This window comes from Pagrus pagrus (assembly GCF_965226575.1).
Source record: "Pagrus pagrus genome assembly, chromosome: 23".
In the NCBI taxonomy this organism is placed as follows: Eukaryota; Metazoa; Chordata; class Actinopteri; order Spariformes; family Sparidae; genus Pagrus; species Pagrus pagrus.
Genome location: NC_140205.1, coordinates 6,072,693 through 6,091,017, shown reverse-complemented (window position 1 = coordinate 6,091,017; position 18,325 = coordinate 6,072,693). Strand labels below are relative to the sequence as shown.

Here is an 18,325-nt window from a genome sequence, read left to right as displayed (position 1 = left end):
GGGCTAGGGTTAGGGTTATGGGGCTAGGGTTAGGGTTACGGTCGTCTTTTGACCGATTGACTCGAAATTGAACACAAATGTTCTCCATACTGGCGAAAGAAAGACCAGCAGTTTTTATTGATTTTTAGTGAAATTTGGATTTTTGGTGAATATTTTAATGAAAAAAGTCGCCTTTTTCATGAAAACGTCGGGCGATTTTTTCAATAGCTTCCAGGTCTTTGGACCGATTGACTCGAAATTTCTCCCAGATGTGGCCCTATACTGGCTGAACGAGACACAGCAGTCCGCATTGGATTCGGGTGGAATTTGGATTTTTGGTGAATATTTTAATGAAAAAAGTCGCCTTTTTCATGAAAACGTCGGGCGATTTTTTCAATAGCTTCCAGGTCTTTGGACCGATTGACTCGAAATTTCTCCCAGATGTGGCCCTATACTGGCTGAACGAGACACAGCAGTCCGCATTGGATTCGGGTGGAATTTGGATTTTTGGTGAATATTTTAGTGACAGGGACAATGTTTCATGAGGCTGGCTTAAGGCTGGGGCTAGGGTTAGGGTTAGGGTTACGGGGCTAGGGTTAGGGTTATGGGGCTAGGGTTAGGGTTACGGTCGTCTTTTGACCGATTGACTCGAAATTGAACACAAATGTTCTCCATACTGGCGAAAGAAAGACCAGCAGTTTTTATTGATTTTTAGTGAAATTTGGATTTTTGGTGAATATTTTAATGAAAAAAGTCGCCTTTTTCATGAAAACATCGGGCGATTTTTTCAATAGCTTCCAGGTCTTTGGACCGATTGACTCGAAATTTCTCCCAGATGTGGCCCTATACTGGCTGAACGAGACACAGCAGTCCGCATTGGATTCGGGTGGAATTTGGATTTTTGGTGAATATTTTAGTGACAGGGACAATGTTTCATGAGGCTGGCTTAAGGCTGGGGCTAGGGTTAGGGTTAGGGTTAGGGTTACGGGGCTAGGGTTAGGGTTATGGGGCTAGGGTTAGGGTTACGGTCGTCTTTTGACCGATTGACTCGAAATTGAACACAAATGTTCTCCATACTGGCGAAAGAAAGACCAGCAGTTTTTATTGATTTTTAGTGAAATTTGGATTTTTGGTGAATATTTTAATGAAAAAAGTCGCCTTTTTCATGAAAACATCGGGCGATTTTTTCAATAGCTTCCAGGTCTTTGGACCGATTGACTCGAAATTTCTCCCAGATGTGGCCCTATACTGGCTGAACGAGACACAGCAGTCCGCATTGGATTCGGGTGGAATTTGGATTTTTGGTGAATATTTTAGTGACAGGGACAATGTTTCATGAGGCTGGCTTAAGGCTGGGGCTAGGGTTAGGGTTACGGGGCTAGGGTTAGGGTTATGGGGCTAGGGTTAGGGTTACGGTCGTCTTTTGACCGATTGACTCGAAATTGAACACAAATGTTCTCCATACTGGCGAAAGAAAGACCAGCAGTTTTTATTGATTTTTAGTGAAATTTGGATTTTTGGTGAATATTTTAATGAAAAAAGTCGCCTTTTTCATGAAAACATCGGGCGATTTTTTCAATAGCTTCCAGGTCTTTGGACCGATTGACTCGAAATTTCTCCCAGATGTGGCCCTATACTGGCTGAACGAGACACAGCAGTCCGCATTGGATTCGGGTGGAATTTGGATTTTTGGTGAATATTTTAATGAAAAAAGTCGCCTTTTTCATGAAAACGTCGGGCGATTTTTTCAATAGCTTCCAGGTCTTTGGACCGATTGACTCGAAATTTCTCCCAGCTGTGGCCCTATACTGGCTGAACGAGACACAGCAGTCCGCATTGGATTCGGGTGGAATTTGGATTTTTGGTGAATATTTTAATGAAAAAAGTCGCCTTTTTCATGAAAACGTCGGGCGATTTTTTCAATAGCTTCCAGGTCTTTGGACCGATTGACTCGAAATTTCTCCCAGATGTGGCCCTATACTGGCTGAACGAGACACAGCAGTCCGCATTGGATTCGGGTGGAATTTGGATTTTTGGTGAATATTTTAGTGAGAGGGACAATGTTTCATGAGGCTGGCTTAAGGCTGGGGCTAGGGTTAGGGTTAGGGTTAGGGTTACGGGGCTAGGGTTAGGGTTATGGGGCTAGGGTTAGGGTTACGGTCGTCTTTTGACCGATTGACTCGAAATTGAACACAAATGTTCTCCATACTGGCGAAAGAAAGACCAGCAGTTTTTATTGATTTTTAGTGAAATTTGGATTTTTGGTGAATATTTTAATGAAAAAAGTCGCCTTTTTCATGAAAACATCGGGCGATTTTTTCAATAGCTTCCAGGTCTTTGGACCGATTGACTCGAAATTTCTCCCAGATGTGGCCCTATACTGGCTGAACGAGACACAGCAGTCCGCATTGGATTCGGGTGGAATTTGGATTTTTGGTGAATATTTTAGTGAGGGGGACAATGTTTCATGAGGCTGGCTTAAGGCTGGGGCTAGGGTTAGGGTTAGGGTTAGGGTTACGGGGCTAGGGTTAGGGTTATGGGGCTAGGGTTAGGGTTACGGTCGTCTTTTGACCGATTGACTCGAAATTGAACACAAATGTTCTCCATACTGGCGAAAGAAAGACCAGCAGTTTTTATTGATTTTTAGTGAAATTTGGATTTTTGGTGAATATTTTAATGAAAAAAGTCGCCTTTTTCATGAAAACGTCGGGCGATTTTGTCAATAGCTTCCAGGTCTTTGGACCGATTGACTCGAAATTTCTCCCAGATGTGGCCCTATACTGGCTGAACGAGACACAGCAGTCCGCATTGGATTCGGGTGGAATTTGGATTTTTGGTGAATATTTTAATGAAAAAAGTCGCCTTTTTCATGAAAACGTCGGGCGATTTTTTCAATAGCTTCCAGGTCTTTGGACCGATTGACTCGAAATTTCTCCCAGATGTGGCCCTATACTGGCTGAACGAGACACAGCAGTCCGCATTGGATTCGGGTGGAATTTGGATTTTTGGTGAATATTTTAATGAAAAAAGTCGCCTTTTTCATGAAAACATCGGGCGATTTTTTCAATAGCTTCCAGGTCTTTGGACCGATTGACTCGAAATTTCTCCCAGATGTGGCCCTATACTGGCTGAACGAGACACAGCAGTCCGCATTGGATTCGGGTGGAATTTGGATTTTTGGTGAATATTTTAGTGAGGGGGACAATGTTTCATGAGGCTGGCTTAAGGCTGGGGCTAGGGTTAGGGTTAGGGTTAGGGTTAGGGTTACGGGGCTAGGGTTAGGGTTATGGGGCTAGGGTTAGGGTTACGGTCGTCTTTTGACCGATTGACTCGAAATTGAACACAAATGTTCTCCATACTGGCGAAAGAAAGACCAGCAGTTTTTATTGATTTTTAGTGAAATTTGGATTTTTGGTGAATATTTTAATGAAAAAAGTCGCCTTTTTCATGAAAACGTCGGGCGATTTTGTCAATAGCTTCCAGGTCTTTGGACCGATTGACTCGAAATTTCTCCCAGATGTGGCCCTATACTGGCTGAACGAGACACAGCAGTCCGCATTGGATTCGGGTGGAATTTGGATTTTTGGTGAATATTTTAATGAAAAAAGTCGCCTTTTTCATGAAAACGTCGGGCGATTTTTTCAATAGCTTCCAGGTCTTTGGACCGATTGACTCGAAATTTCTCCCAGATGTGGCCCTATACTGGCTGAACGAGACACAGCAGTCCGCATTGGATTCGGGTGGAATTTGGATTTTTGGTGAATATTTTAGTGAGGGGGACAATGTTTCATGAGGCTGGCTTAAGGCTGGGGCTAGGGTTAGGGTTAGGGTTACGGGGCTAGGGTTAGGGTTATGGGGCTAGGGTTAGGGTTACGGTCGTCTTTTGACCGATTGACTCGAAATTGAACACAAATGTTCTCCATACTGGCGAAAGAAAGACCAGCAGTTTTTATTGATTTTTAGTGAAATTTGGATTTTTGGTGAATATTTTAATGAAAAAAGTCGCCTTTTTCATGAAAACGTCGGGCGATTTTTTCAATAGCTTCCAGGTCTTTGGACCGATTGACTCGAAATTTCTCCCAGATGTGGCCCTATACTGGCTGAACGAGACACAGCAGTCCGCATTGGATTCGGGTGGAATTTGGATTTTTGGTGAATATTTTAATGAAAAAAGTCGCCTTTTTCATGAAAACGTCGGGCGATTTTTTCAATAGCTTCCAGGTCTTTGGACCGATTGACTCAAAATTTCTCCCAGATGTGGCCCTATACTGGTTGAACGAGACACAGCAGTCCGCATTGGATTCGGGTGGAATTTGGATTTTTGGTGAATATTTTAATGAAAAAAGTCGCCTTTTTCATGAAAACGTCGGGCGATTTTTTCAATAGCTTCCAGGTCTTTGGACCGATTGACTCGAAATTTCTCCCAGATGTGGCCCTATACTGGCTGAACGAGACACAGCAGTCCGCATTGGATTCGGGTGGAATTTGGATTTTTGGTGAATATTTTAGTGAGAGGGACAATGTTTCATGAGGCTGGCTTAAGGCTGGGGCTAGGGTTAGGGTTAGGGTTAGGGTTACGGGGCTAGGGTTAGGGTTATGGGGCTAGGGTTAGGGTTACGGTCGTCTTTTGACCGATTGACTCGAAATTGAACACAAATGTTCTCCATACTGGCGAAAGAAAGACCAGCAGTTTTTATTGATTTTTAGTGAAATTTGGATTTTTGGTGAATATTTTAATGAAAAAAGTCGCCTTTTTCATGAAAACGTCGGGCGATTTTTTCAATAGCTTCCAGGTCTTTGGACCGATTGACTCGAAATTTCTCCCAGATGTGGCCCTATACTGGCTGAACGAGACACAGCAGTCCGCATTGGATTCGGGTGGAATTTGGATTTTTGGTGAATATTTTAATGAAAAAAGTCGCCTTTTTCATGAAAACGTCGGGCGATTTTTTCAATAGCTTCCAGGTCTTTGGACCGATTGACTCGAAATTTCTCCCAGATGTGGCCCTATACTGGCTGAACGAGACACAGCAGTCCGCATTGGATTCGGGTGGAATTTGGATTTTTGGTGAATATTTTAGTGACAGGGACAATGTTTCATGAGGCTGGCTTAAGGCTGGGGCTAGGGTTAGGGTTACGGGGCTAGGGTTAGGGTTATGGGGCTAGGGTTAGGGTTACGGTCGTCTTTTGACCGATTGACTCGAAATTGAACACAAATGTTCTCCATACTGGCGAAAGAAAGACCAGCAGTTTTTATTGATTTTTAGTGAAATTTGGATTTTTGGTGAATATTTTAATGAAAAAAGTCGCCTTTTTCATGAAAACATCGGGCGATTTTTTCAATAGCTTCCAGGTCTTTGGACCGATTGACTCGAAATTTCTCCCAGATGTGGCCCTATACTGGCTGAACGAGACACAGCAGTCCGCATTGGATTCGGGTGGAATTTGGATTTTTGGTGAATATTTTAGTGACAGGGACAATGTTTCATGAGGCTGGCTTAAGGCTGGGGCTAGGGTTAGGGTTACGGGGCTAGGGTTAGGGTTATGGGGCTAGGGTTAGGGTTACGGTCGTCTTTTGACCGATTGACTCGAAATTGAACACAAATGTTCTCCATACTGGCGAAAGAAAGACCAGCAGTTTTTATTGATTTTTAGTGAAATTTGGATTTTTGGTGAATATTTTAATGAAAAAAGTCGCCTTTTTCATGAAAACATCGGGCGATTTTTTCAATAGCTTCCAGGTCTTTGGACCGATTGACTCGAAATTTCTCCCAGATGTGGCCCTATACTGGCTGAACGAGACACAGCAGTCCGCATTGGATTCGGGTGGAATTTGGATTTTTGGTGAATATTTTAGTGAGGGGGACAATGTTTCATGAGGCTGGCTTAAGGCTGGGGCTAGGGTTAGGGTTAGGGTTAGGGTTAGGGTTACGGGGCTAGGGTTAGGGTTATGGGGCTAGGGTTAGGGTTACGGTCGTCTTTTGACCGATTGACTCGAAATTGAACACAAATGTTCTCCATACTGGCGAAAGAAAGACCAGCAGTTATATTTGATTTTTAGTGAAATTTGGATTTTTGGTGAATATTTTAATGAAAAAAGTCGCCTTTTTCATGAAAACGTCGGGCGATTTTTTCAATAGCTTCCAGGTCTTTGGACCGATTGACTCGAAATTTCTCCCAGATGTGGCCCTATACTGGCTGAACGAGACACAGCAGTCCGCATTGGATTCGGGTGGAATTTGGATTTTTGGTGAATATTTTAATGAAAAAAGTCGCCTTTTTCATGAAAACGTCGGGCGATTTTTTCAATAGCTTCCAGGTCTTTGGACCGATTGACTCGAAATTTCTCCCAGATGTGGCCCTATACTGGCTGAACGAGACACAGCAGTCCGCATTGGATTCGGGTGGAATTTGGATTTTTGGTGAATATTTTAGTGAGAGGGACAATGTTTCATGAGGCTGGCTTAAGGCTGGGGCTAGGGTTAGGGTTAGGGTTAGGGTTACGGGGCTAGGGTTAGGGTTATGGGGCTAGGGTTAGGGTTACGGTCGTCTTTTGACCGATTGACTCGAAATTGAACACAAATGTTCTCCATACTGGCGAAAGAAAGACCAGCAGTTTTTATTGATTTTTAGTAAAATTTGGATTTTTGGTGAATATTTTAATGAAAAAAGTCGCCTTTTTCATGAAAACATCGGACGATTTTTTCAATAGCTTCCAGGTCTTTGGACCGATTGACTCGAAATTTCTCCCAGATGTGGCCCTATACTGGCTGAACGAGACACAGCAGTCCGCATTGGATTCGGGTGGAATTTGGATTTTTGGTGAATATTTTAATGAAAAAAGTCGCCTTTTTCATGAAAACGTCGGGCGATTTTTTCAATAGCTTCCAGGTCTTTGGACCGATTGACTCGAAATTTCTCCCAGATGTGGCCCTATACTGGCTGAACGAGACACAGCAGTCCGCATTGGATTCGGGTGGAATTTGGATTTTTGGTGAATATTTTAGTGAGAGGGACAATGTTTCATGAGGCTGGCTTAAGGCTGGGGCTAGGGTTAGGGTTAGGGTTAGGGTTACGGGCTAGGGTTAGGGTTATGGGGCTAGGGTTAGGGTTACGGTCGTCTTTTGACCGATTGACTCGAAATTGCACACAAATGTTGTCCATATTGGCGAAAGAAAGGCCAGCAGTTTTTATTGATTTTTAGTAAAATTTGTATTTTTGGTGAATATTTTAATGAAAAAAGTCGCCTTTTTCATGAAAACGTCGGGCGATTTTTTCAATAGCTTCCAGGTCTTTGGACCGATTGACTCGAAATTTCTCCCAGATGTGGCCCTATACTGGCTGAACGAGACACAGCAGTCTGCATTGGATTCGGGTGGAATTTGGATTTTTGGTGAATATTTTAATGAAAAAAGTCGCCTTTTTAATGAAAAATCTCAGACAATTTCTTCAATAGCTTCCAGGTCGTTTGACCGATTGACTCGAAATCGCTCCCAAACGTGGTCCTATACTGGCTGAACGAGACACAGCAGTCCCCATTGGATTTGGGTTGAATCTGTATTTTTGGTGAATATTTTAGTGAAAGGGTGCCATTTTTCATGAAAACCGATGGCGATTTTTTCAATAGCTTCCAGGTCTTTGGACCGATTGACTCGAAATTTCTCCCAAACATGGTCGAGACACAGCAGTTCCCAATGGGTTCTGGTTTAATTGGTATTTTTGGTGAATATTTTAATATATTCATGAAGAAAAGAAATTCCACTAAAATCCAATAAAAACAGCTGCGTCTCATTCTACCAGTATAACAGGACATTTGGCCATTGATTTTGAGTCGATGGCTCAAATGACCTTGGAGCCATTGAAGAAATCGGGCGGTGTATTTGCTAAAAATGGTCATTTTTCTTTAAAATATTCACACGAAAAAAGAAATTCTACTAAAATAAAAAAAACAGCTGTGTCTCATTCTACCAATATCCAAATCCATGCTTACATTTAATTATTAACACAACAAATGTGTCTAGCTGTGGCTGCCATGAATGGCCTTACAGTGTAATTATTTGGCCACACGCCCTAATGTGTGACAAAATCTTGAAATAGTTAGTACAACTCATTCTGTCATTTAAAGTGCCATAGTTGTCCCTTCGAGACATTTCACACGAAACTACAAATCAAACCCTAATTGTGGTGCTAGAGGAACACCAAGTGAAACCATAAAGTCCATAGGCTTCATCCTCTTAAGACTTTTAATGTCATAGACGAGACATCCAGAGATCACCAAAGTCTGTGTACAGTAGTTTGCCCTCTGGGTGCCATAAATACTGTCTCAGTAACAAGTTGCCATATATCACTTTGATTGGTTGCCAGACAACAAAAAGAAGGTGGACTTATCTAATATGAAATAGTAGAGACACGATAGATGATTATGCTCCTCTGGACCTCAGAGAAAATCGTTTTAACAATACTACTCGTGCTGTAACAGTCGTCAGGACTTTAACCAAAAAAAAAAAAAGAACAAAATGAGTAATTCTTCTGGCATTGCTGGAGGAAAAGTCAGGGGTGGGCACCCTGAAGGTCTGTACACACTTTTATGGCAATCCATCCAATAGTAATATTTCAGTCTGGACTGAAGAGCCATAATGCTATGAGGTTAATAACACCCTACTGAGAGCTCTTTTTTCTATATGAAGATATATTCTTGCCATTCATCTAAATCAACTTCTACCTGTTAACTTTGCGGGCAGTATAACAAACCTCACCATAAAACTGTCGTGCCCTCTCTGCCGCCATAAAACAAGCATCTGCTGCTGTCATCCATGAAGCCAGGCCTTGTCTTCCTGTATCAAAGGCACCATATGCTTCAGTATAAGAGCTATTTTACACAGAATCTGGGAAATGTTCCTACAAACTTTGATTTAATAGACACAACGTTATGGGCCAGCTGCCTGGACAAAGATTTTATGAGTGTCCCTACAGAGAAATATAACGGTCACAAAATGAGATAAATGTTAGCAGTAATAAAAGTCAAAGTAACTCCTTCTCTTCTTCATTTGCTGATAATACCAAGCCAAATATCCTCCTGAATAGGGTGAAAGATGTCAGCCTTGCCCTTTTCCTGTGAATTTGAGAGTTTATAGCAGCACAATGTGTGATTAAGTCAATGCAAAGTGACTTCAGAGCAGCTCCTGAAAGAAATAATTCCACATGTCTGTTGTTTCAGTTTTTTGTCACACCAGTTTACCTCACCTCTGACGCTCCACTTGAAAAGGACATTGGCGACTATTTTGGGTTTGGCACTGACAGTGGAACACAGTGAGTCGCCACAGCGAGGAAGTTTGGGAATTAAGAAAGTCAGAGCTAACACAAACTTGCTCAGAACTCGTGATGGCAGTAATTAAAAAGAGCAAAAACTGGACTCAAAGAAACATGTTGGCTGCCCTTGCACCTGCCCTCATGTCTAAATGTGTGTCAGGATGAATCATGTATGGTGCTCAGTCACTGAAATTCATGAACTGCAAAAGAGACGGACAGAAATGTTTTCGGGTTATTCAAGTTAATATCTGTCAAAACAGCAGCAGTGCTGTGTCTGTGTTCCAGATTTCAGACTTCAACTGTTCATTAATTTCTTCTGGCTGAGCGCAGACACCAGAAACCAGGAAAAAATCATCTGATACAACGTACTAATAAGCCAACTGTATTTACATTTTCTGACATCAGACTCTGCTGGGTACGAAGGAATCCACACGAACCTCTTTTTCTCAGCCCAAACTGAAGTTTTGAGAGCTTGCAGTGTGCAGCTTTTTCTGTAATGTCATTGTTAATGGATCCCAGTGGGCTCACTCATCCCCCAATAGCTGACAAAGGAGTCTTCCAAACAAAGCGTGCGGTGGGTGGCTGGTCATTTCTAGTGTTACAGGGCATGAATTAATGAGTAAAGCATCGAAAAACTCAAATGACCAATCATCCAATGCAAGAGTTGTTTGCATTTGGGGGAATAAAGCGTCGCGGCCCTGCTGAGACCTATTAACAGTGTCAGTTTGGACAGCGTCTGAATCCAAACTTTCTAGAATCAGGAACTTCGGCCATTAATATTGTTAGTAGAACTTTTGTTCCATTTAAGACGAAAACAAACATCAAAAAGTTTGAAACATAATACAAATAATGCTGACTTATCCAGAACGAATCTTTATTTTTATTCTTCCTACAAGCCATAGCCGTTTCCTCTTTCCATCATCTATTTCTAGATGTACTTTCCACAACAAAGCAACTTCATTTGCTTTGAAAGGTCATGTGTTACACTTTGAACTAAGAAGTTAAAGTTTTCCCAAAACAATATTCGACCTGTATGCCACAGAGTCCACTGTGTAGTCACAAAAGTTAAGAAACCGACGTATTTTTCCTTCAGTACGTTCAGCGATTGCTCACTTTGCATGCAAATACAACAGAACTATACACAACACAGTTCCTATTACGCTGTGAGATGATTTTGTGAGCATGTTGCATTAAATAATGATTTGAACAGCCGTCACAGTAGAGCAGCACAGGAATTACTGTGTGCCTTGGTTAAAATGGGTACATTTTTATGAGCTGTGATCAAATCAAAGTTTTACATTCTGATTAAAGAAACTCAAAAATATTTCATTAAGAGCGTGAAACAGTCTAAGTAACTGTAGAGGGGCACTCAGCACTCAACTCAAACAGAAGCAAAACTCCTGTGGTTTCATTTACGTCAGTCTTTGTGGGTGGGAAGCCAGTGAGGGATCGTGTCAGCGTTGCCGCACTAGCTTCTCCTACTGGCTGGTTTGGGCGACTGCATGGAAGGTGGTGGGATCTGTGGGGATCAAATGAATGAAAAATGGTGACAGCCAATGATTTTGCCGCACTCAGCTGATGTCCCGTGACTTATGTGCATCCAACGCCAACGTTCTTGCTTCATTAAAAAAAGTCTTGCCTTCATTGTAAATCGATATGGAATGATACATGTGGAATATCCCATTTTGCTAGGTATAGGCACAAAAAAAAAAAAACCACTTGCTTAGGATTAGGAAAAGATCATTTTTTGGCATAAGATACCTGCTTTCGAAGACACAAACGTGATTGTAGATGCCCAAGGTCTAGGTAAAAACAACTAGTTTTGTCACCACAAACATGGATAGAGAGATCCTTACTTGCCATCAAATTATACGTTTTTGGTTGCCACAAAATTGGCTGGGACTTGTCCCAAAGTCACGTTTACAAGTGTTGAATCGCTGTGGTCCCTCCTTTAAAAGTTTCCAGTGGTTTCACACTTACCAGGGCTCCAGGGTGCGACTGTTTTTGTCCCAATTACTCCCGATAATCTGTGATGTGTGACAAAAACTGCTCATTAATCTCACTGGCGTGCCCAAAATTTCACAGGTCTGATCAAAGAAAAATATCTTTGAGGTTATCACAATTTTTTGCATGCGCTGCGATTCATAAAAGTAAAAACATTTATCAGCGCCTTTATTCCTGTTAATCATTTACATATTTGTTAGGAAATGAAAATGTATTATCTGGAGCAACTAAATTATGTGCTGGTACACCAAAATGAAAAATTTAGGCACACCAGTGCAACCAGTGTAAAAAGTTAGTCTGGAGCCCTACTTACAAATGTTGAAACTAAAGTCTTGCCTGTGACTCCACCACCACCCCCTCAAATGTCAACATGGTACATCATGTTACATTTTGTCACAAGAGAAGAGGACCCAAACGCAGACAACACACAGGAGGCAGGATAGGTAGAAAGAAAAGCGAGCTTTAATAAAATAAAAGCTGAAAATACAAAACACCAGAAATCTATACAAACCAGGAGAAACCAAAAATGAGTCACCAGGACCAAAAACAAAGTAGCAACTACAAAGTTCAAATCAAACAAAAAACAAGAAACCAAACTCAGAAACCAAAACGGAAGGCACAGGAAACACTGGAGGAAACACTGGGAAGAAATGTTGGGAGGCAACACAGGGGAAGAAGGACCAAGACAGAGTAACATTAAACAACACAGAACTCACAGACTTACACAGGACACGGAAGAAGGACGGCGTAACAGGGAACATCACAGAATGAACTGACAAACACATGAGGGAGAACAAAGACTATATGCACAGACACTAACGAGGGGATCAGGAACAGGTGAGGAAACGAGCGGAAAAGCACTGGGAGGGAAAAACACACAGGAGGAACTGAAAAGCAAGAAGAGACACATGAGGGCATAATATCAAAATAACACAGGACAAACAAGAAGACACTGAATCATGACAGAGGGCATAATAAAAGAACACAAGAACAAGACACTGAATCATGACGTTTACAAATGTGAACGTATTAGTGGTTTGCAGAAACATAAACGACCAATGTTTTATCATTTTATTATTGATTATCAGCCTGTCCAGTCCCATTCTTCACCCAAAAACGGCTGTTATGCACAATTTCCTGTTTGTAGACAGAAAAGGAAGGAGAAAATGCCACCATGATTTTCAGATTTCTGTACCAAAGCATGGCCATAGCCTTCAGATTCTGACTTTTAACAACTGTTATTGTGTTTACACTTTACACTTGTGTGTTCGCTGCAAGCCTGCGCTGAAACTACTTTATAAATAAGAAGCTTTTGAAAGTATAGCCTCCTTCTCCGTATCCAACAAGTGCGACACCATCAGCCATGTGGGGATACACTCAATGTATATCCATGTAAAAAGTTTTTAAAAAAGCATTAAAATTGAAATCTCCACAGCAACACCGCCTGTCACAGCTAAATCAAGGACACCCGACAATGTATACAAGCTTTATTTGCAGCTATTAGGTGCTAAGGAACTGTCGGCTGCCAGCTAAAAGGCCAGCAATTTCAAGCCTGCCAGCGAGGAAGGGATCAGGCTCGGTCTCACTTTCAAAAACCACCCTGCTCCGTCCCTGAACCCTTGGGTAAAGGAGAAAACTATGTGATCGCCCTCAGCCATGAATGATTCAACAGCTCACACCGACTTAGATTTCTTAGAGTCTGCAGTGCTTGCAAACAACCTGGGGGACAAATGAAGACTCGCTACAGCACTACAACCATTAAAATGTGCAGAAATGCCACCACCTTTGAGACAGCTAGCATTTGGTTCGTTTTGATGAGTTCTTGTATATAATGTTTGAAATATCGCCTGAAAACACACCCTTGACTCATTTGTGATGCTTTCCTGCCATCACTGTAAATGGGCTCTGTACAGTCCCCTGCTCCTGCTACATAATGCAGTCCCCTGCAGCATCCAGGCATGGAGATTAATATGTCAACTGTCACTATATCAACCTGGGCCTAAATATGCAAGAGATGGTATAAATGGAAACCGAGCCGGAGCTGCATGAAGCTCCCTGACCACTTGGCTTCCCCCCACGTGAGCCTTTAGGGCTGGAGTGCTCGTCACTGACGTCTCTGCTGCTAGCACCGGGCTGATAAAAAGCATTTGGTGTCCCTGCTGGAAGAGAGACAACAGCGAGAAGAGCACTCCATCACTCTTCGAACACAGGTGAACAAGTGTTATCGCGCAGGACATGTGTTTTCTGGGTTGCTGTCACAAACATGATCACAGGCTGCAAAGTTCCTGCAATTTGAGCCCTTTTCAGGCAGGGAATCTATAAAACTGCTGGCGTCTTCTATGTGTTAAGGTCGGAAAGGGAATAGACTTTTTTCAAATGTTGTTTCAATGTAAGAATCTGTGGAGATATAAATGTTGTAAGTCAAATGTGAGGGCAGAGAGGATAACATCAGTAGGCTGTAAATGGTGAGTGGGTGACTTCAACATATGAACCCAAGGAAACGTATGTTGAACATTTGACCTAGAGAAGAAACATTGCTGAGAAAATCAAACCCTTTGAAAGGTCTTTCCGGATGTGTCATATTTAGAGGGTATATTGAGCTGGTGAATATAGGATCTTTGGAAAACAGAACGCTAGGAACGTTCACTTAGCAGAGCTTCATCTGTGTTACATGGTCCACTTCAATGTCCAATAACTCTACAAAATAAAGCTATAAATATAAATCTGACAAGAACATTGTCTGTTCTTGGACCTTGACTGCAAAGCCTTTGTTCTGAAAGTCTAACCAGAAGTTGTGTTTAACATATTAAATTAAGTGGGGATTAGAAAATGTAATGTAGTTGGTACATTTCAACGTTAAATCCCTTTCAGATGCTTGTAAGTACTGCCTTATCGTGCAACACTGCTATTCTGTACAGTCTGACAATGGCCTCTCAGTTAGAAAACAATGATTTAGATTGTAACTCCTAACTTGATCTGTATTTGTCACTTGCCTGGAAGTGTTTTGCAGAATATTCACAGTGTAAGCATGTAGGCATCGACAAAAGTTGAAAATGTGGGATTCTCGTGGTTATTGTGGTATTGTGGAGTTGGTTTTTCCCTCTTTTGTCTGCGTTGCATGGGGAGGAAAATGCACGTCAGCTCATCTTTACAGACTGATCTGACATGAAAAGAATCTCCTTGACAACTAAAACTCGTCTCACTCACGGTATTTTGTGGTTTATGAAACTGATTTTGTTTTCCTTGTGCATAAAGATGATAATTGACGAATGAATTACAGTTCTCTCATGAAAGGCAAGATGCACATTTAATATATCTCTGTTTATTTAACACCTTTTATATGTTAAAGAAGTCATATTATGCTTTTTGGGTTATTGCCTTTCCTTTATTGTATTATGGGTTAGGGTTAGCCAGAGTGAGTTTCTCTCTCCCACTGAAGACACTAATCCTGCACTGCCTGAAACGCCTGGTTTGGACTCGAGCCTTTACTCCCGTATGTGCATCACTATGTAACAGGCGTTATATGAATATATATTTTTATATATTTATTATAAAATATATACAGTCCAGTCAGTCAGCAGATATACAGTTGCTAATGTTGAAGCGGCGTTATTTTAGATCACACTACCTTGCCTGGCATGACCCGCCCTGCTCTTGCCTCTGATTGGCTACACCCTGCCCGTTAAGTAATGCGCACATGCAACTCTCAACAAAGATTGAACAGAGGCGAGATGTCTCACTCTGTGGCTAAAACGGAGCGTTCAAGACACAGTGTGAAAAGGGCTGCTGCAGCAATGCACCATATGAGAAAAATAATGTAAATACCTGTATAAACCTGTTCTACCAGGACCCCCAAATGAAAGTATGAACCTGAAAATTAGCATAATATGACCTCTTGGAAATGTACCTTAAGGACAGTGCCTATTCTACTACAGAACGTCTGCCCATTAAATACTCAATAGCCTGTTCCTTAGAGTGGAGTGAGAAACTTCCAAGGACTAAGAGTGCCTTTGTAGCTCCACCTCTGGACTGTCTTTCGCTCACCCATGACTTTTTTTTCCTATGAAGTGTGTGTGTTTCTTCTGCAGTGTTCCTATAGAGTTCCTAGTTCAGGCGATGCTTGCTGACACAGCTAAAACAGCATCATGCACGGCGCCCCTAGAAAGGTGAGCCTCAGCTTGCATCAAAGTATCATAGAGTTTCAGGCTGGATAAAAAGATAAGCAGCAGAAAAGCCTTGCAGATAAGAGGGGGAAAAAAGGCTGTTTAAAGGTTTAGCAGAGCTTTATATTTCCCGGTGTGTGTATGTGTGAAAGAGAGCTCAATTTTTAGGGGAGTCCACAAGGGAATCGGAGAGAGATTCTCTGTAAGTTATTGCCTAAACTGTTTTGGGATCTTTTTGGACGCGGATGCCAATTTCTAGCTGTCACTGCACTTTACCAATCGCTATACCAAGCTTACAAAACTAGACAAATATGAGTCAAAGCAGAAGCCTCAGGGGGATGAATGTGCCATGTTTGTCTTTTTTTATGTGGCGGCCTAATTTTGAAATTGCACACAGCTGAGTGGAAGAAAGCTACTGCAGCTGGTTTCTGATGTGGCTCTTGTTGAACAGCAGGCAGGTTTAACATCAACATGTGGGTAGAAACCTAAAACCACCCTCCAAACACCTGCCAGAAGATTTTATGCATCGGCATCATAAAACAAGTCTGAGGGCCCACATCTTGAGTGCCACTTCAGCTTTTTGAGGTATCATCTGGAAATCTTCTACTTATCTTGGTTTGTTTTTGTCGATTTCCTCCTTTAGAAATACAGGTCATCCATCAAAGCTCGGCTTTCCGACTCTCTGAAAACACCTTCCTGAAAGAAAAAAAGAACTTTGAACACTTTGTTCCTCACAGTCTTTACTCGGCACATCACAGATAGCTCGTGTGCAGGACAAAAACAACCAAAAGAAACAGCTGCACATGAAGAAATCTGAATAAATACAGTGGAAATAAAAAAGACTAAAAAGATTTGTCAGATCCCTTCAATATTTCACGTAATTCAAAGCTGAAAAATACACACGATCTGATATTCCAGCGTTGGTGTCGTTTCAGGAACATCATAATTAATGTTGCTCTAGGATAAATCATTGCAACTGACCAATCATGTTTTGGTAATGTCATAGTCTTGTTCCCTAGAAAACTAATTAGAAATGGAAAGTAATATGTAGACTTTGTGTAAAAGTAATAATAAAAAAATAAGTGAACAGTGTCATCATTTGATCCAAACGGGAAACAAACCCCAGCCCTGTACTCAACCCTTTCAGCCATGACAGCCTGTTCTAGATGTTGACTTCTGAATTGATGGTCCTGGAGCAATAGTAACGATGATGTTTCAGAAACAACAACACCAGTTGCAAAGCTACCACATCATAACAGTGTGATTGCTCAGTTACAATGATGGTCCTGGAACAACATGATTTATGATGTTTTAGGAACAACACCAACAGGGATATCAGATACACCTGAACCCAACACGGTTGGAGATGCCCAGACTTCCTGTCAAAAACGCAACATTTCTGTAGCCAAAACACGGCTGGAAATTGTCCTGGGGTCCCCCTTAAAAATAACCAGTGGTGTCACACTTAAAAAAAATGAAACACCAGCTGGGACTCCACTATCATTTTCTCCACCTCCAGATATTAATATCAGGGTAAAAACATGTAATGTGAACACGATATGTCACGTATTATACAAATGTTAATCGTGTACACATATCAGTCATTTGCAGAAACTGCCAATATTTCATTCTGGCGACTGGACTGGTGGGCCCGCTGTCTTTTATTCATACACCTCTCCAGGAAAAGCCTCTTACCTAATGGCCTCCCTTGTCGTTGCACTGAGCCACTGTCTGACTTCAACAATTTATGTCAGGTTTATGCTTGTAACCCCATGCTGACAAACTAATGGATGAGGCGTTGTCTCTTTCTGCCCGAGCTGATGGCCTGTCTTGAAAAGGAGCTGCATGGTGGACTAAGCCAGCAGGTTGGTGAAATAAAGATAATGGCCATTATCTCCTCACCACTTGCCGTAATTGCCAGATGTCCAGTGACCTCCCGACAGGTGTACTCTGCTTCTCCTCCCCTGCTGCTCCCGGCTGAGGAGAGGATGTGCCTTACATTTGTTGTGTCAGAGAGTGGCATCCGTCAGCAACTCCTCTGTAAGTACAATGTTGTCTTTTCTGGCACCAGATAATTTGAAGAGCTCGAAATAGAAAATGCAGTTAATAAAAACAAGTCGGTTCCTATTTACATGTAGACTGTGTGCTCTTTTTGCTGCCTCACTACAGTAACAAAGCTAGCAGGGCTATCAACAACAGGAGGATCCCACAGCCCTGCTGGGAGGAACAAATGTTTGCGTGCGGAGGATGTGCCTCCTCAAAACAGAAAATTAATCATTCAAATAGGGAGAGCTTAATGTAAGTGTTTCAAAGCTAATTCTCCTTTTGTTCTGCAAAGGGATGCAATTGAAACGGTATCAAATGCTGTTGCTAGGAGACACCAGTCCCGGTCCACAGATAGGAGGCAGGCGGATGAGTGCTGGCGCTGAATTCAGACCAGTATCGCGAGCAGTGTGAAGGAGCAGCGGAAAAGATTTGATAGACGGAGGGAAAGTATGTGGAACACGGCGACGGAAAATACCTAATGAAAAATAATGAAGAGAATGAGCAGATTCAAATACCTCGGTGGCTGTTTAACGTCTCTGTGCGTCACGTAAATACTACTCTTCCTTTGGAATTTGAACTTCAGCAACCCAGACAAGCATCTCTTCCCTTGATGCGCCACCTCCCAATAAATCCTTCATACACGGCAATCAAACAAGCATGAATTATTCAGTGTTGCCAAACAACTCACACATAATCATTTAATGAGTTTCTCCCCTATCTTTGTGCTCCGATGGGTGAAAATAACTTCCCCTCTATGAGGAAACTTGGCCAGTTTGTCTATGAACATGAATGCATCACTTATCAGAGTCGTCGACGCCTTGATT

The 18,325-nt window shown here is 41.9% G+C and overlaps 1 long non-coding RNA gene across 2 annotated transcripts; it reads right to left on the bottom strand.

Annotated features, from left to right (window-relative positions):
• Window positions 1-10,145: 10,145 nt before the first annotated feature.
• LOC311252516 lies at window positions 10,146-12,068 on the bottom strand. Of its 2 annotated transcripts, none has more exons than XR_014621536.1 (3): window positions 12,017-12,068; window positions 11,269-11,315; window positions 10,146-10,807 (listed from the first exon to the last, which is right to left on the bottom strand). It is a non-coding gene; the product is annotated as an uncharacterized lncRNA (long non-coding RNA). The 2 variants fall into 2 exon arrangements; XR_014621537.1 differs by having other exon boundaries at window positions 12,009-12,058.
• Between the last annotated feature and the right edge of the window lie 6,257 nt (window positions 12,069-18,325).